A 20740-nucleotide genomic window follows, 5' to 3' on the forward strand; every position below is an offset into this window, starting at 1 on the left:
TTATTGAGGGGGCTCGGGCCCCCTCAAGCCCCATGGAGTCGGCGCCACCGGTTTTGAGGGATAAAAGTATCTGTAATATTTCAGCTTAAGTTACGAAAGCATTCAATATAAGTAAAAATTTGTGCTTCCCTCTGTGGAGTTGTAAATTTACAAATTATATATCCTTGAAATCGATTTTATTCTCAACAAATAATTTTCCTTTTTTAAGTATTAATTTCCTCTGGAATGAAAAATCGGATTCCTGTAAATCTGTCCCTTATTTTAAAATAAAAAAAAACGATAACTTATTCACGCCAAGGTTACAAGTTAATATGAAAACTTCATTTTGCTCAGCAGGGATACTTTAATTTAAGTTCAATAGATTCAGGCTTCAATTGATGGAAGTTAGACATATTTAAGTAAATAAAATATCGTAGCACTTTCCACATAATTTTTTTTGCGTACAACGCGTATCGGGTCACTGAGCCATCATCTGGTACAAGTCTGTCTTGTACCAGATGATGGCTCTGAACCGAAACGCGTTGCACGGAGTAAAAAAATTGTGGAAAAGTGCTACGATCTTTTATTTATTTAAATAATACTTTAATTTGTTACTTTATGGTTAGTGTGATTCTTACAATTAGTATCAATATGATACTGCTATTATTAGGTGAATCATGGTTCACCTTCAGCTAAAGCTAAAAGATTTCTCCTTTCACTGGTATTGTAGCATGAAAATGTTTAATAAACCATTTTTCGCCAATAATAATGAATGGATATAATGTGCATAAAATGATAAGCCAATTTAATTTAAGGCCGATAGTAATTTCTGCTCATGTTCCTATCGTGAAACAGTGAACAGCTGTGAATGATGTGCACTTACCGATGACGGCTGAGAAAGACATTCATTCGTCATGCATTACAGTCCGTTCGAATGGGCAGAGAATGAGCAGACGCGCGCGATACACGTCGTCTTCATTGATTGAGATTCGAGGTGCGTGAAAAGATATCGCGGCGTCTTAAAATCGAGAAGTTTCGAGTGAGGTGTCGAACAATTAAGAGACTGCGATAGATCGCCAAGCGAGATTTTCGTTCATACTCACGCGGCATTGTTACGTGCGGTGCATCGGAAACATGTGACTGTCTTACTCATTCGCGATCCTCCGAGACTGCCGCCGTATTGCGCAACGCGTGCGTGGACGGAAGTCGTCGCTAAGTTTTCAAAATGCGAATCAAGATACTCGGAAAGAGTAAAAAAATGAGCATAATTGGGATTAAAGATTTACATTTTTTCTGTAATAATATGTCTTAATCAGCAGAAAAAATGCAAACTATTCGTGCACATAAAATAAAAGGAATCTTTAGTTCACCGCTAAGTCGTTAAGGAATTGTCAACAGGTCAAAGCATTTGAATATATAATTTTTTGGCTACATTTTCCAATTTTTTGAAATACAGTATTCCATTCAAATATTCTGCATGGAATTAAATATAATACGTAAAAAGTTAAGTATTTAAATACATCTTAATAGTGAAGTTAACTATTTAAAGCGATCGTAACATTTTCATAGATATAACTTTTATTCATTAAAATTTTGTATTAACTTACTCAAAACTAACATCAGTTAATTTCATTCGTGAAATTTTTGTGAATGTCGAATTGTTCGTATATTACGAATTGTATTTTTTTACCCTAAGTGCTCAGGAGCACTTCGGTCGTTATAAGTAAGGGAAACATTTGAATAATGTTAATAAATGAATGAGAAAATATACGCGATAAAAACTTTTATAAATCTCTGCTACTAATTTTTTAGAACATAATATTGTGCGCATGATTTTTAGTCTTTTAATTACATACGCATTTTTTTACAACTATTTGGCTGTAAAGAAACCAGTTAGGAATGCAATTTGAATCGAAGCCTGGAAAAAAAACGTTAACCATATACACATATCAGAATATGAAAGACTTGCAATGTTGGATGCGTGGATAAAATAATTTTTTAAATGCATATGCAACACTTCTTCTGTATTGACATGGTGGAAGAGTTTGTGGTTGACTCAGAGCTAGTAAAAAAAGTCGAGCGGTTGAACCGCAATAACTGATTTCTTGTTAATCCACTTCAAGTGTATTGAAGTCCCGCTAATCCGAACTGATTAGGACATAACCCTGCTCGGATTACTTGATTGTTCGGATTAGCCGAAATAATAGACACAGAAACCCGTTTTAAATGGAAGAACGAATCACAATATTACGCAGTGCATAGGTCCGCATTACTGGACAAAAATGTACTCGACCTACCAATAGTATCCCTTGTTAGTAGGCCCTAAAATCAGAATTTTATGTTGAGTTTAATATCACTTATTTTATTTGCATTAATTCGCTTTCACGAAATACAGTAATGAGCTTCAACATTGTAGGCACTGTAATTTACTTTCAATACACCATTGAATACTGTAGGTAGTCTCTAGTTTATATTGTGTAATATTTTTAAACTTTGTACATAAAGGAATCATTGAGCTTTTTGAGGCTAAAATATTTAAGAAAAGAACTGTATTGTAAGTAGGTTAATTTTCTTTGAAATATTTTCGCCTCGGAGTCGTCCGCATTAAGCGGATATTCGGATTAAACGTGTTCGTATTGGTGGTAAAGGGCTGTATCTAATTCACGGCTTGAGATTTACTGTTGAAAAAATGTAAGCGGGGTAATGTTTAAGGAAATTTATCATTTTAAAAAATCCGCTAAGCTATGCCAAAAACCAGAAGATAGTAATATGTATTACTCCCATGTCTCTAGAACTGCTTATTTAGCTCACCATAGCATAAAAGCTTTTTTAGATATCTTGGAAACTGAGAAATGACTGTTGGGTATGATGATTTTTGGGAAATCAAAAACAGCTCCCGACACCCCTGTGAACATCAACGCACTACCCTGCAAATCGCCTCCCCCTGGGGCCCCCGGCCAAACACCTCTGTAAGCGGCTTGCAGGGTAATATGTAGATTTCACTAGGCGTATGGCAGGGGATGTTAGGGCACCAGTCGTCAACAAATAAAATGGAACTCTAAAGACGATCAGCCTAGAATTTACGAGAGCAGCGCGCAGTCTCCGTATATATATAACCTCCATCATGACAATGCAAGCTCACACACCGCTCGAGTCACAAAGTCGTTTTTGGAACAGCAAAACGTCGAAATTCTTGATCATCCTCCGTACACCCCGGACTTAAAACCGCAATGATTTTTTCACATTCCCCATAATCAAGAATATGCAACGAGGAAAGCGCTTCCAGACGTCTGAAGAAGCGGTTGATGGCTACAAAACAGCTACTTTGACTACCCCTACTTCGGAATGAAAAAAATGTTATAACGACTTGTTCCATCGAATGCAAAAGTGCATTGACTATCTTTGAGAGTATTTTGAAAAACAATTTAAAAAATTGCGCTGTTGTACCTCTTACAGTTTTCTTCATTCCCGACACTTAAAAGGCTACCATGGTAGTAGCAGGCATTCTGTGCGCTGAAAATAGTTTTTTTTACGAATCGCGCAAATTTCCTTCGTATTTTATGAAGTTCACGGATTAAGTCTTTCTGCGCCTGATTCCATATGCTAGCTGTATATTCAAGTTGTGTTTGGACAAGTGCAAAATACCTCCTCATTTTTACTTTTTCATCCGGAAATCTTCTCGCAACACGCTTGACGAGTCTTAGCTTCTTCAGGGCTGTGCCGCAAATATATCTTGTGTGTGTTCCCCATGATACATTCGAAGTTATCGTTACATGCAGTCCGCAGTACCTGTAATTTTTAAGGAACTGAATTATTACGTGGCAGGTCAGTTCGGATTTACAGGTGTTAAAAATTGTAATTCTGGCCTGGCCCATTATATGGAGCATTAGAGAATTTGAATAATATTTAGATGATACAAACACTTTATGCACTTTCCATAACCTATATCAGAGGCCGAAATATTGCTGCTATTTTGTTAAAAAAATCATTTAATATATATTTGACATTCATTGCTTTTACAGTTTCTTCTTATCGACCAGTATTTCAATATCTGTATATTTTTCCCCTCCATTCCCGCTTGGCGAATCTTACAATTAGCTTCTTCTTTTGAGTTCTGCTGCAAATATTTCGGATGGAAGCGTTCTGCCGTGTAAAGAGCAGCGGCGAGAGAGGCTCAGAAAGGCTATCGGTGACTTTACAGGATATGGAGGAGCGCGTGAGGAATTATAAAAAAGGAAGAAATGAAATCAGCTGATCGCGCCGTGGCCTTGAGTCCTTGGCCATTTTGAAAGGCGGCTTCCCCTCCGGTGTTCTTGCGGCAGACAGTCAGGTGCTGTCTTCGAATGGCGGACACTGTATTTCTCTCTTGCGAAGTCAAGAGAATGAGTGGACTGACTGTATATGTCCGCCGAGGGCGTTTCCGCGTTGCTGCTGGAATCCATCCCTCGAGGAGCGGAATGAGTCGTTGCTAGGGATGTGTTGTAACCAAGTAAAAAATTAATCGAAGTAATGTTAACGATTACATCTTTGTTAATTTGTACTATATTTATTTATAGTACTTTTTCTTGTTCTTTACCCCTTGTTTATATTTAAATGTGTACGTTTTTCATAAATTTATAAATAACATATTGACCGACAATAAACGAATTTAATTTCTCCCGGTGAATAATATTGAGGAATTTTTCTCAGATACTCAACCGAGTGTGAAATTGAACTTTCATTGAGTAACACGCCTTGATAATGGAAGACAAGTCGTCTTCCGAGACGTCGGCCTGTACGACTGAGTTTACTTTGTTGAAAACCCGAGAAGAATTCTTCAATATTGACAGACGTTTTGGAAATTATTTTTCCAAAGTCTTGAAAATTGAAAATAAATGCCGAAACGTCAGAAAATATTTTTTTAAAGAATGACCTGAACCTCAATAGTTCATATTTAAAAATTAATTTATACTTGTAATCGATACTTTCATAAAAAAAGTAATTTTTATATGCAATCTACAACAAAGTTCGCCCGAGTAAGCTCTAAGGAACAAATTTCCGCGTAGGTATTACTCACACACGCAAACACTCAGATTTGTGAAGCTATCGCTTGCGACAGCTACCGTCAAACATATGGGAGTTAGGGAAAGGAAGAAGGGTTGTAGGTGCCCAAGAATTATCTCCGACACCTGGTGTTTCTTCTGCCAAGCAGGCCTCCTCAAATCCGCGAGGTGCGTGACTGTGAGCGTGCATTTCCTAGTTTTATATTTTTGTCGGTAATATTATTGTTATTATTATTATTACTACATATTGCTGCAAATAGGCCATTGGCTGGTGGCAGAATTATATTTACATACATGAATAACAAATCTACCGAAGTATACAAGAATTACCATGAGAAAAAATTTCCCTGGGCCGGGAATGAACCACGGCCCTTTGGCTTTCCGGCCCACTGCGCAGACCACTACGCTATCCAGGTTCTTTAATTTCCATGGCAATTACTCCGAGGCTGATGGTACTATGTGTTAGGCCCTTGCGGTCCGTCAAATATGATAACGCGAAGGAGAAAGGACTTCCAAGAAGCCACGACCGGTTTAGAGCCTGAAACCTGCGCTAAAGCCGCGCAAAGCGGTATTTGTAATACTTCTAACCTTGCCGCGTGAACGGCGGTGAAATATACGAGAATTGCCATGAGAAAAAATTCCCCTGGACCGGGAATCTAACCACGGACCTTTGGCTTTCCGGGGCCACTGCGCAGACCACCACGCTATCCAGGTTCTTTACCGAGGCTCATGGTACAATGTCCGTGGTTCGATTCCCGGTCCAGGGGAATTTCTTCGCATGGTAATTCTTGTATATTTCACCGCCGTTCACGCGGCAGGATTAGAAATATTACATCTACCCATTTATCTAATAACAAAGTAAGAAACAGAAAAGCAACCCCAGGAAAAAATGATATATAAATTCTAATTTCATACATCTTACAATTGAACACTGACCCAAATATCCCATTTTCAAACACTACATAAAATACAATAATTCTAATACCATTCGACTAACAATTGAACATTGGCCCAAATAACCCAGTTTCAAACTATCCCTAATAAACCAGTATGAGATTAGCCAATAAATTATGAACACCTAAAAATTTTCGCATTTGCGGGGAAGATCTTAAATATTCTTTAATACTTCAGGTAGGTCGTTCCACTTTTTTAATCCTCTATGTAGGAAGGATTTTTTCAAAATATCTGTTTTTTGTTTTTTAACTTAATTTTGTATTTATGATCTTTCCTTCCTATGTAGCAGGGTGGGTCCAGGTTTCGACCTATTTCTTTCCAACCTCGCTCTTTTGTAAAGGCTTTGTAAAACCCGCATAACCTATTTATGGTTTTTCTCACTTATCTATGGTTTCCATCCTAAACACCCTAGCATGGCTGTTACACTTTTCCCCTTATATTTTTCCCTGGAATACATCTGGATGACTTTCGCTTAACTTTTTCAAGCTTTAAAGATTCATTTTTTACAATGGGGATCCCACACCGAAGTAGCATATTCTAATACAGGTCGAACCATTGTCATGTAGGACATTTCTTTGGTTTCTTTTTTACTCTCTTTTATATTTCTCATGACCCAATGCAGACTTTTAAATGATTTTCCAACCACCTGATCAATGTGCATTCCCCAATCAAATTCTGATGTGAACTTAACCCCCAAGTACTTAAAGTCGTGAAAGTTGGAAACATTTTCCGCTAGCAAGATGTATGACCGATCATCCTTGTTTCTCCATCTCATGAAAGTAATTTTCTTGCTTTGCTTTATATCAAGTCTGTAGAGCATGCGCAGTGAAAAAACTAATGGTGGTACCACATGAAAAAATAACTCAAAGTTGAATGTAAATAGCCACGTTTGGAGATTTAGTGAAGTACTCGAACCCCTACATTCATTACCGCGGAGCTCCCGCTCAAAATGGGAAATAAATTGTGGAAAGAGGAAACATGTTTCAAGAGCCAAACTATTAAAGTGAGAATAAAGAGCATGAGAAATAAATAATCATTTCCTATTGAGGGAAAGTATTCCAAGCAATTTAGAAGACATACAGTTTCATCCTTCAAAAAGACTTGTAAGCAAACATTTAAATTATTTAAACTCGTTCTTTATAATACTTTAAATGTCTGATAAAACTACCTTCAACACTTTATGGGACCAAGATTTCTGTAGAGTTATCTTTAAAATGCAATTAATTCTTTTGTAAGAGAGTCTAACCGTATGACAAATAATTGCACGGTTGGAGCAAAAAGTATCTTGGTTACCATTGCACGCTCTTAGGGATTGAATGGCTATTAGAGCAAGGTCAAAGCGTACTGATATATTATGTTATTTATGCTTTCTAATGCCTTTGGCTGATCATATAGAGTGATTTTTGTAGTAGGACATTAATTGGAACAGTTTCCGAGGATTTATTACATTGGAATGCTAATAGAGTCGACAGTGGGTTTTCTGAGCAGGAAGCTGAATAATTGTTTCCCTAGATTTCAAAGAAATAAATGTATATTTCTATACCTATGAAATATGTAGTGAACAAATTTTCCATTTATATCGGTAAATCTTCAGTTAATAACATTTCCGATAAGAAAACATCAATACCTGCTTATTTTTTACATTTAGCCTTTAGGTTGTTCATAAAAATGCATTACTTTCTTTTGCCCGATTAGTGATAGTTTGACGCCAATGATGCAAATTGAATTGATCGAATGAAATTGACTAGGATTGTACTCTTGTGCAACCTTTCCGGTTTGCCGTCATAGATATCCATCACATCTTTGACCAAAATATGATTCAGTTTGTCTGCATTTATTTTCGTCCTTTCACATTGCAAGAAATTGAAACTTTTTCGCATCGTATTAAGTAAAACGGAGTAGGGGGAAGGTCTGCGTCCCCACGCTATTTGTGGAGGATTTGAAAAGATGGTGGTAATCTTTAAGGTGACTCTCTAATGAAAGCTTTTATTTCTCCAACTTGACAAAAAATGTTTTAAAATAGTTTATGAATAATTGAAAGCCACTCTCTACACACATCAGGCTTCTCACTCGTTGAGAGGTACATCCAACCATTGATTGGAACAGTTTCCGAGGATTTATTTGCCGAGCAGGAAGCTAAATAATTGTTTCCCTGTATGTTTATATATCTGAGATGTTTAGAGGCATTTCATGCCAACAAGCCGGAGACAACGATCCTAGACAAAAAAGACAAAATCCTAGGGCCGTGTTCATACATAGTCGCGTCTTAATTGTTTACTTGAGACCGCCTTGACGGAGACCCCCTTATTGGCCAAGACGAGCTTATTCGGTTGCCGCTTTCATAGACAGCAAATAAGTTCGTCTAGACGAAGGCATCTTGATCTTAATCCACCCATGCTTCCTTGGCTGAATTCATGTACATTTATTTTTCCTGGCTTTATTCAAATTTTCATCTGCATCCGAGAATAATGAATATGAACACGCCTCGCGCAAAACTGCTTCATTTCCATGCTAACCGCGATAATGACTTTGAAAGAATGAGTACGATACGGATTGCGGTCGGGAGAGGTCTGTTAGCAGTTCAAAAGATAAGAGAGTCAGTTGGTGCATTCTTCTTTTTTATCGCTCGCCTCTTTCTTCACAAAAGGGACCTTTTGGCCGATTCTCATGAGTCTCTGGTGAATGTCCCGCAGTTTCGCAATTAACGCGTTATACTGCCCCGAAGGACATGAACGTGCAGCAGTACGACATCTACCGACGTCGTTTTGTTTACAAATTAATCCACCATGTGTTTCAGTGAGGGCGATAACATATGCATTTATGTCGCTAGCCTTGAAGCCATTGATATAGGAGAGAATTGCAGAATTGTAAGGGCAGCAAAAGCATCTGCCGTATGATGTCCACTGCGACTCATGTGAAATATGTGATAAATTCATTGGCAGACACTCGGGAAGTGGAGGGTGTATGGATAAATACCCTCAAGATCATGACCTTTCTATACAAAGGGTAAATAGTTAAACGCATCAAAAGACCGAGATTCGTTAATAGATAATGCGTCAGTTTTCTCTCAGGTTGGAAAGACTAAATGTATTCAACCAAACTCGGTTTCTCTTTGAGGAAGTATACCTTACACACGAAAAACTCGATCTGATTTTAAGAAAGTAAAAATGACAGATTTTTAGAGAAAATTATTTTAAGGCGATGTCAATAGGGTAGTTTCCATCATCAAGGAAAACGAAAGACATTGATTGTGATTCGTTACCCACCATTAGTGTATTCATAACATACAAATTATTTGGTTTTAGAAATCCCAGTTTAGACGAATGTTAATCGTCAATTTTAACCTCATTTGAAAAAGGCCAGATTGGCGCCAATGCGATGCCACTCCACGCAACGTCACAGGGACCCAGGTACTATACGAGTAGTCGGGAGTTTTACATCGTTTAGATTACCAATCCATGCATGCGGCACAGAGCTCAGGGAAACATCTCTTAATAATCACCTATTAAAATTACCTAAGGTCGGAAAGTTTTCTTTTTAGCGAGAAAGAAGAAGTTTCGAAGAAAGCGAGTTTATTTATTTTTTACTCTTAGCTTATCTGCTAAATCTCGTAATAATATTTTTCATTTTGATTTCCCTTATGTAATGCATCACTCCTTCCCGTGATGATATCACGGTCTTGTGGGAAGGAGTTGAGGATGATTATTACATAATATTTGTATCGAAGTCTACGAAGAAATTCCGAAGAAATATACCTCGGATGCTGAGGATGTGGACCCTATTCTTTTTAGTTATGTCCCTCGTTATTTTATCCAAATCACAAACAAATCATATTCATTGCAAAAAATAGCTCTGATGAAGTTATAAAAATCTACCGAAACTTTGACCAAAAAACTACCCTGCAAGAAATTAATCAACGTTGAACTTTGAGGTCAATAGAAAGAAAAAACTCAATTAATAACTACGCCTATTTCGGGAGAGGGATGCAAGGGTTGTCATACACATGCACCCTCTTGACTCATGAAAACTTTTGGGAAATGATCGTACGGACTACTTTTGTAATTTTAACGGGGACAGTGTATTCAAGAAAGGAAATCATAAAAAAATAACAACTAAAATTTTTTTAGAGAATTACGATTGTTTTACTGGTTAAGCAAAAACTTCATCCCCACACCTGGCAACTGATCGCCTAAAGAGCGACAGTGAATGCCTCCCTCTTGAGAATTTTTCTACCAACGCCCATGACCAAATTTATTTCATAGATATGGAGTAGTTCATCGCGAGAAAATATTCCTTAGGACCAGATAAGATCCGGCAATGAAGGAAGTAGGTAATAATACGTGCATTTAAATGGACTGGCGGATAATTAAATAAAATATATCATCGACGAGAATCATCGTAATAAGTCGACAATCATAAGATTTGTTTGACGCAGCTCTCCATTCCTCTTTCCTATCCGCTGGCCTTTTCATAGCGATGTATTTCTACTATTTTTACATCCTTTATAACCTGTCCTATGTAACTCATTCGGGGCCGTCCCTCGCCCTTCTTCTATCCCACCTATCCTTCTACGATTATAATTATTCTCATGAGGCCTTCATGGCTCATAATGTGGCCAACTAAGTCGTCCCGTCCAGATGAGAATACAGGGATGTATTAAGCGATAATTAGATGGGAAATGGAAATAATGAATGTTAATTTAGGGATGACTCAGTTGACTTAGTAGCTGAGCGTTTGAACTTGCTTCAGGAAACAAACCTTGAGGTGCATAATTGTAGATAATAAACTGGAAATATACGTTTAAGGTTCATAATATTCAAAGTACTTTACCCTTTAAGGAAAAATGCAATGGTAATCTGGCTGTTTCCTTTTTCAAGTCGCGATATTTCTCTGGAAGGAGCAAAACGCGGGTCGTTGAGTTCCTACTCGCGTTGATGTGCAGAGAAGGATGAATGTTTGGAGATAGGGTGATAAATAACAGGTACGCTGCGTTATTGTCGCTCGCGGTGGCTGACCTTTTTCCGTCGCATCGTGTTTGCATTGCTATTTGTCCCATCTACGGGAAACTCCTTCCGGAATCATTCTTCCCTAGTTTACCTTATACCAATGCATGCAGTTAAATTCCATCTTCATCTCCGGCGCCTTACCTCGAAATTAATCATCTTAAGGACGAAAATTTAACTTCACGAGGCTTTCTATTTTAAACCATCCGATTGCGAATTAAGATAGTTGTTGCATTATTTATCGCTACATTTAAATATTATTAACCTTTAACTCAACTTTCCAGTTTAAAATCTACATTTACCTAATTCAAGGTTTGTTTTTTTTTCTGAAGCAATTTCATATGCTCAGCTGCTAAGGCAACTGAGTCATCCCTGGTACATTAGCATTAGTTGTCACCATTTAAGGCTTCGTTATACACACCTCAGTGATAGTGCTTTTAAGGTCTGATATGCGTGGAGGAGTGGCTTTAAGATGTCCATCAACTTTTTAAACATTGTTTGTTTAGCTTGTAAGGTCAAAATTTCATCGCAGAGCTACCTTAAAGATCGTAATATTTTCAATATTTTACGGAGATCACGGGGAGGCATTAATCCGGCACTATTATTTGCTTGTCTGAAGCTCATATCCTAACGCTTTCGATTCTCCTGAAGACGACCTCTAACCAATAATGCTGTTTTTATTTTTTGTCTCTAACTTTTTGTGTGTTATATTTTGACACGCATTAATTTTTAAAATCTTGAAGTTTAGGTCATTTAAAAAATTATTATTATACTTGCCGATGCTTCGGATAATTATTTCCATTTCCAAAGCTTATTATTTGAGAAAGTAAGGGGTACTTTAATACATTAATAAGTCTAAGGGGTATAATTAATAATAATATATATTAATTAAATTTATAAGTAATATAAATTGATTGGTCAAGTATAAAAAATAATTTTGCTGTGAAAAATTTATCCAATAAAACAAATGAAGAATATTGATGTGACATACTTTTTACTTACTTCTTTAATTTATTTTTTAGTCGCTTTGTTACAATTTTATGTTTACATCAATTTTGATGAATTAGATCAAGTACATTTTGCTTAAGACATACATGTGAGCTCTTTTATTAAAAAATAGTGTTTACATATAAATACCATTTTTTTAAATACCTGATCGTTTTGATCAATTTTATTCTAAAATTTCATGTTATCACAATTGAAAGTGTGTTTTTTATTTATTTCATGGTTAACAATTGCACAGATAAGTATATTATTTTTTAAAGATTATTTGTGTCCTGGAAACATTTTTTAGGTGTTGAAATGTTTGTCTTATGTAACAGTCTTCAAAATCGTGACTAAGCATCTTATATACAACGTTGCATCTTGAATTTTGAAGGCTTATTGATTTAAGTTTTGTGCAGAAAACTTTGTGGTTATTAGAATTTTGATTCCTATGAGCTATCTTATAGCCTATTACACTTTCGTATTACACGTCATTGTTCATAAAAGAATAAACCTTTAAAATAGAAAGCGAATTTCCGAAACATAGCCAAATTTTTTTAAAAATTTCTTTTAACTAAAGAGTTCATATTTGAATATAAACAACATGTCAAGAAAAAAGTATATTCTTTAATTCATAATATTATTTAAGCATCTTAAAATAATTGAAGGTGCTAGGTTATTTTGTTGAAGTCATCAGGCCAGCTAAAATTATTATTCCGGCTTGCCATTTCGGAAGTATATATGGTTGTTTAACCTTACCTCCTCCAAAGAATTTTGTTCGGTGCATGGTCTCTTGAAGTGGCTGGAGATTGTTTTCTTCCTCCAAAAGTGCTCTTTGATTGATCAGTCATCAAAAATGAGTGTTGACTCCCGTCCCTTATCTATGAGCCGGCATCGAGAAAGGAAATAGCTGTTCCAAAGCGAAAAATCAGATTTCGACGACGGAATCGACTCTCTAAAATTCTAGCTCTTCTCCACAGGAGGTTAGTTTTCGTTAATTAGATATTTTCCTGAATTGCAACACCTCGGAAATCCCCAGTGGAACCCTATAAATGCTTTTTCCGTGCCTTTCATCTGTTTACTCTAACAGAATGTCTTCGATTATCGACCGATCGATATGGTGACCGATTGTCTATCGTGATTTTAGAGACCGAAATCAAAACGTACAAATATGTAATAATTGATGCAACCACCCGATGCTAATGAATGATAATTAGTATTATTTCCGTGATTCATGACAACTTCGTCTCCCTCATTTTTTGTTTTTTCTTTCTTATTCACCCATCCGAAAACAACAAATTTTTGGCCTTATCATCGGGGAATTGTCACAATCAACTCGCATTCGCTAGCTAGGGGGGGCTCTGCCCCTTCAGGGCACCCCATCAAAAGCATGTAGCCTTTTCTTGTCACTCTGCCACTTTTTACAATTTTTCTCTGCCATTTGTTCCTTAAATATCGTTTTTTTTTACGGTGATATGTAACCTACTTGAATTGAATCCAAGGAATGCCAAACAATTCTTGGCTTCCAGTCTTTCTCACCGTTAAAAATAGTAGAATAATGTTAATGACTATCAGTTATATTCGCTATTCAGTTATTTCCCGATACCTGTCACGTTCATTTCTCGAAGTCTTGCCTTTCAGATAACTGAGGCTCGTGCAATTTTGTGCGACGGTATGAAAAAGACTCCCAAGAAATCGAACCAACCGAATGGAAATCGGCGTAGAGAGACTTAATCCGTGATCTTAACGAAATGCAAACGAAAGCTCCGCAATTCGTCAAAAACTGTTCAGATCGGTCAGAAAGTTTTACATAGGTTTTACACCAATAGGGTGGTTTCCTTCATCAAAGAAAACGAAATGCATTGATAGCTATTCGTTACCCAACATTAGTGTATTCATAATATGCAAATTATTTGGTTTTAGAAATCCCAGTTTAGACGAATGGCAATGGTCAATTTTAACCTCATTTGAGAAAGGCCAGATTGGCGCCCATGAGATTCCAATCCACGTGACGTCACAGGGACCTAGTTTCTACACGAGTAGATAGGAGTTTTACATCGTCTGAGATTACCAATGCATGCATGAGTCACAGAGCTCAGGGAAACATCTCTTAATAATCATTTATTATAATTGTCTACGATTGGAAAGTTTCCTTCGTTTGATAGGGTAGTAATCATGGCCCTATATAAGGACCATGGTAGCAATAATCCATATTTAGGCCAAGCGCTATCTGCTAGCAGGGTACCTGCAAGCAGCCTGCGTCGTATCAGCGCTCAAGCCTCGCCTCAAGGTCACCTCACAGGGCGGCAGCGGGAACCAGAAATACGTCACGTGGACTTTTCCCATCGTTCCTACTTAGCCCGTCGCGTTTTCTTGCGCTTGAAATTTTTCACTTTTCGTTTAATCGCGAAAAATAGATATCGTCATTCGAAAATCTAAGAGCGTGAAATGCGTAATCCAGGAGTAATAATCTTCCGATTTAGGCAATAAAAAAATTGTAGGAAACCAGCCTATTAGGCTGGGAGTCGCTAGAGACTCGGATTGCTTGAGCAATTGAGAATAGATGTTTTTCAGAGCGACACGGAGAGCATTAAATTAGAACCCCACTGTATGTCCAGAACCGACAGAAAAGTTGATTTAAAAGAGATATTTTGCCGAACGGATAGGTATACGAATCCATTTTCCCCCGAACGGTGAAGGACTTCAATAAAGTCTAGACGGAACTTCGTCAAAGCATTTCCTTCCTTTTCTTCGTATTTTTTGTTTATGGCTGGTGTCCTAACACCCCCCTCCACACACCTTTGGAGACGGCTTGCGGGGAAGTACGCAGATGAAGACCGTACCTTAGGCCAGAGTTTTCAATCCTCTAAGCCGCATTGTTTTCTATAATGAATTTATCAATACCAATTTTCCTTCTCGTTTCTAGTCCTTTCTAATCACCGTAGATTTTCCTACTCTACCGTTACTCGACGACACATTGACTTTCATAACGTGAATCTGTTTAATGATTCCGTATCCATCCGTTCTTGCCACGCTGATAGACCAGCAAAGAACTCTTCCTCCGTGCCCGTCCAGCACTGCAACATATGTTCAGCTGTCTTTCTTTACCTATTTCTCCCTGTCTTGATGGATTGTTTCAAACGTAACTCTACTAGCTTTCTTGGTGGATTTTTTTAAATGGAACTGTAATGACTGGGTTCTTGTATTATATTCTGGCCGACAATTCTCTTCATTACCTGCGTCTTTCTAACGAATTTTTGTTTTATTTTTTTCCGAGAAAGCCTCGGGAAATCTTTAGATTTCGAGGATCTTCATGGATTTTGTAAAATAGTAATTACTAAAAAAACATAAATTCAGACATAAGCGCTTATTAAAAATCTTATTTTTCTTGTAGTGAATTTGATATTAAAAATGTCCATTCGAAACGTGCCTTAAAATATATTAAAATAATTTATAAAATTTTCAATATATAAATTTTTAATGGAGTCACGCTGCATTGAAAGGTTTTTATGTTTCAAATCGTGTGCTTTGACTGTCATAAAAATTGATATTTTCTTGCATACTAGTTCTAATGACATTGGAATAGATTTAATTACTGACTAATAATTTTTCTTATATTGATTCATTCTACATGCCTTAATCCGTGAACCTTAAAAAATACGAAGGCAGGGGGCGCGATTAGTAAAAAAAACCGCTAAGAGCGAACAGAAACCGTGACACAACCTAGCAGGGTAGAGAAATAATTTGCGTGAAATTATGGTTCCGCACAGTATTCGAGAGCAGTGAACTTGTAGAGAACATTTTTCTACGGAAACTTCGTCGATTCCGTTTGAAAGTACCTCCTAGAGTAATGCCAACTTACTCTTCTGGCGATTCAATCTTACTACGAAACGGTTGGATGCTCGCCATCAGAAAAAAATTGTATCGCAGTGGCTGCGAAAGCGAAATGGATGAATAATTCAATGAGCTTAACACTTATTTGCAGATTGTTGCTAAGCTTCCATCCACGTCGGAATCCTAAGAACGAACATACTTATGTTGCGGCATATCCTTCAGATTCTTTTCATGCAGAATGGAATACAGGGTTTGTCCGGAAAGTAATAGGACTGATTTTCTTCCACCGCGACTGTACTTCGGAGCGTGTTTGCACCGACTGAATTTGGTAGAGGGTGTTTCTAGCTAACGAACGAGCGGCTGGTCAGTTGTCTGCGAGCACCTGGAGAGTCAGGACAGACTTTTTTGCGCGACGTGTTTCTGTGAGTGGTGCAAGCCGAAAATGCAGCGTTCGTTACAGCAGAGGTACGCGATTGAATTCTGAGTGAAACTCGGTAAATATGCGACAGAGACGTTTGTTATGATCAAGTAGGCTTACCCAGATGTTGCTTTAGCAAGAAGTGGTGCGTTTCGGTGGCATTAGGCCTTTTTGGAGGGCCGGGAAGAGGTCGCTGATGAAGACGGTACTGGAAGACCTGTGACTTCGGCAAACACCGACATTTTGACTCGTGTGCACAAAGTTTTGAACCCAGACCGTCGACTAAGCATTTGTTTAATTGCCCAGATGTTACATTTATCAAAATCTGTGGTTCATGACATTGTGATGGAGCATTTGAACATGCGCAAGATGTGTGCGCGAAGATGGTCCCAAAAGTGCTCACTGACGACTAGAAATTGCGGCTCACATCGCCTTTCATGTGAACAGCTAATTAACCAATGCCGGCATCCCAACCCTTCCGCAGCCGCCCTACAGCCCAGATGTGGCCCCCCAGACTTTTTTTTGTTTCCTTGTGTGAAATGGCCGATGAAAGGCAGGCATTTTGAGACGACATAGGGGATCCAAACAGCATGCACCTCGGCTCTCGAGGCTATTTCGGAGAATGTCTTCTGTGACGCCTTCAATGCTTGGAAATCGCGCTGGCAGCGCTGCATCGACGCAGACGGAGCCTATTTTGAAAATTTTTAAAGAATTGTAACGATTGGCTCAATAATTTTTTTTAAATTGACTCAATCCTATTACTTTCCGGACAAACCCTGTACGTCCCTGTTTGTCAAAAAAAGGTATGAAAAGTCTTACTCCCACCCACACGAGTTTGTTTCCCTCGTGGAGATTACCCGCTATATGCAAACCAAAATGTGTAACTGACGTAGTGAAATGTATGGTTCCACGGTGCGTGCGAATTTAAAATAAATTACCGGTTTAGGCAATTCGCATAACACCTAAGTTCCCCCGATGCAAATTTCTGGCTACTTGAAATTTAGAAGTGGATCTCCCTAAAGCTAATTAAAATAGGAATTAATGTATCAGGAATATATTTTTGAATTGAATAGGCAACTATCATCACAGAGAATGTGCCATTATCTGTCTGAGAACGGGTTTAGAGTCAAAATACCTCTCTTACGACGTCTTCGGATAGGTTAAAAGACCTACTCCTCCCCAATGATGGTTGCCTAGTCAGCAGAAAAAATCTCTTCCGGGTATAGTGATTCCAATTTAAATTGGCTTCAGTAGATACACTTCTAAATTTCATGTCAGTCAATTAGCAGTCTCTCCAATTTTTTTGTCGAATTCCGGCCGCTTGCCTGTTCAGAGCCTTTTTATACAGGAATGCTGGTTCAACAAGATCACCAAATTTGAAAATCGTCAGGAGCGGGCTAAGTTTGGAGAGGCCTAACCTTAGTCGGGGTTCGGATGGGTTTATATCTTAATTATGGTGTTCTTATGTAATTGGCTGCCGGGCTTAACATCGCGTTGATATTTAGGGGTAAGAAAAAGCTGACTGCCGAAGAACCTTTAGGCCATCGTAATTTTTCAACCAGCAGTCTATGTAAAAGTAGCGAAAGGCATCCGTTGATTTTTTTATGCACAATATATCCTTAAAACTTTTTAGTTAGTGTTTTACTGTTCAAAGTAAGATTACTCGGAAGCAGTATGGGATACAGCTGTTGTATAAAAGTATAATTTCATCACAATAAGTAAGTAATACAGGTACAAAAAGTAAAAAAGTTAATCGTTAATGGTCTAAAAAAGCCCAGCAATTGCTTCTCGCAAAAACCTTGTTAGAACACCAAGGAATTCATTCCGAAAATTTCGTGGCTCCATCTTCAGTAGTTTGGGCAGTGCGTTGTTGAGTGGGTGCATCAGTCAGAACACGCTGCTTTATACGAGAAATTTTATTAATTTTTATTCAATTCATCGTTCACTGTAATTCCATAGGAAAAAATTCCCCTGTACCGGGAATAGAAATACGGACCTTTGGCTTTTCAGAATCAAGGAACCTGGATAGCGTAGTGCAGTGGCGCAGCGAGGGGGGATTTTGGGGGATAAACATCCCCCCCCCCCCCCAGAGCTCAGAGAAATTTTTAATTTTAATCCATTTTACTTAATGGATTAGTATTACTTATAGAATAGTGTTAGGATTTATCAAATATCTCTCATAAAGCGGTAAAACTAGTCATTTTGAACCATTAATCTTAAAATTTTCTGGAGGAGGGCCCCCGCAACTCCCACTTACCCTCGTGGGTATGCAATACCCCCACACCCGTAAGTATTAATTGTGCCTAAAACCCCCTCCCCCAGCCTTGATTCCTAGCTGCGCCCCTGGCGTAGAGTATGATATTAGGTTTTCCCGGCGTATCAGGTGCAGAAAAGTTTCTCGGGTTTTCCACCGGTTGATGTTTTCCATATCTCCCGACGTTTCGAGCAGCGAAGATCCCCTGATTCCAAATGAAGATCCCCTGAGCATGAACAGCAAGTCGCTGCTCGAAACGTCGGGAGACATGGAAAACATCAACCGGTGGAAAACCCGAGAATTTCTGGATAGCGCAGTGTTTTGCGCAGTACCCCGGAAATTCGAAGGTTTTTGGTTCGATTCCCGATCCTGGGGAATTATTTCCAATGGCTGTGTGTATGAATTTCGGGGCTGTTAACGCGGAAGGTACGAAATGTGTCGCTCTAAATGTCGTATCCCTTAATTTTTCTAAGTAAGCTTCGCGAGTAGATCAGGAGACACGATTGAAGAATTCTCTGATCTCTCCTTCCCATCCTAAGTCGTTTTGTGGTTGCATCAATTCCATTGACATGCATATTTCGGCGGAGACGTGACAGAAATCGTCGAAGTTAGATCATTTTCGAGACTTTTCTGTGGCGAGGCCTCGGCATTGACGTCAATTGGTTATGAGAAACAGGTAGGCTAAGTACCTAGGGGAAGCTTTATCATTACTATCGGCTATTGTGACGGCGAATGGTAAATACTCCATTTCTCTCGGGTCACGCTCACAACGTAATGGCGTGTTTCGCAACTCGTTGGAAATTCGCCGCGAAGTATATCGCCATGGTAGAGCATCATGTTTTATACATGGCAGATTCAGTTCTGTGCATTATTTTTACCGTCACCATCCTTGTTAGAATTCTATTTACGGATTTTAATCTGAGTAGTCGGTGTTCTAGAACTGTCTTTAGATTAGAGGCGCCAGTTAGTTTGGCACGAGCAGTGTTTCCACATTGCATTCGCAAGCGATTGTAGCGGAAACAAATTATTAATTCATTTTGTATGTTTTGGAGCTTACACATACGAAAATACAGAATTATTAAGTTGCTAAATTATATAATTTCCGCATTTATTTCATTCTACCCGATGAAAATATTTATTATTATTATTTTGTTATTATTATTTATTAATTAAATATTAACAAATATAGTTCCGACCTTTGGCGTCATAATTTGGGCTTTCTGTTTTGCCGTTCACAATAATTTCCATGAGGAAAAAATTCCCGGGAATAGAACTATGGACGTTTAGCTTTTCTGCACACACCATAGCGCAAGATAGAGTAGCCCGGAAAAACAAAGGTCCGTGGTTCGATTCCCGGTCCCGGGTAATAATAAATCGTGCTAATTGCAGTCAAAACCTACCATGATTTAATCAACACTAGAAAAAGTTCCCCCGGACCGGCAATCGAACCATGGACCTTTGGCTTACCGGGCCACTTCGCAGACCACTACGCTACCACGGTTCCTGATCTTCAATGGTCCGTGGCGAAAGGCGAAAGGTCTGTGGTTTGAATCCTAGTTGAGGGGATTTTTTTCTCATGGCGATTGAAGTAAATTTCACCGCTGTTCGTAAATGTAGCCTATTAGCGCCCTGCACCGTTCACGCGACAGGATTGGAATGAAGACCATTAGCGTCACGTTCGACCTTAGCGCAGATTTGAGGCTCTTAACCGGATTTCTTCTCCCTTTATCGTTTTCGTCCACGTCTTGCACTAAATTAGCTAAAGACTGTGAATCAAACAATCATTTTTTCCGTTCCTTGAAAGTGATGTCTCCGTCGATAGGTCTTGAGGGACCAAAAGAGTGATCGCGCGACCCATCGTTTCCTTAATCTTACATCCATTTCCAGTCGTTTTTTCCATAGCTTTTTCCACGAATACTACAAAAGGTGATCCTCAATTCGGCCTCCTAATGTGTTGTCATCCACCGCGGGTTTTAATGGGTTTCAAAAGTCGCCGCTCGATTTGATCGATGGATTTTTCTTCCTCATAGGAAAATGCACTGAAATCGTTGGCACATTAATTGCGTATGCTTGGTTTCGCTAATAGGAGGACTCGCCCGCCTTTGTGACGGTGCGGGATTCCTCGCCCCACCCTTTCCTTCCCTATCCCCTCCCAGGAGGCGTCGTCGGGCTCCTATCGCGGCGGCGCCTCCTTCCTTTCCCCTTCCTTGCCTCCCCCTTCCGGGATACAGAGGTGAAAAGCGAAGCCTTATAGACACTGCCCCAGGAGTGT

At 38.6% G+C, this 20740-nt stretch overlaps 1 protein-coding gene across 4 annotated transcripts in view; it reads left to right on the forward strand.

Moving 5' to 3' along the window:
- Positions 1 to 20740, forward strand: part of LOC124154504 (proton-coupled folate transporter-like) — a 71745-nt gene that overhangs the window by 31400 nt on the left and 19605 nt on the right. The gene's annotated exons all lie outside the window — the stretch shown is intronic.

The sequence above is a fragment of the Ischnura elegans genome, chromosome 2, assembly GCF_921293095.1.
Source record: "Ischnura elegans chromosome 2, ioIscEleg1.1, whole genome shotgun sequence".
Taxonomy (NCBI): Eukaryota; Metazoa; Arthropoda; class Insecta; order Odonata; family Coenagrionidae; genus Ischnura; species Ischnura elegans.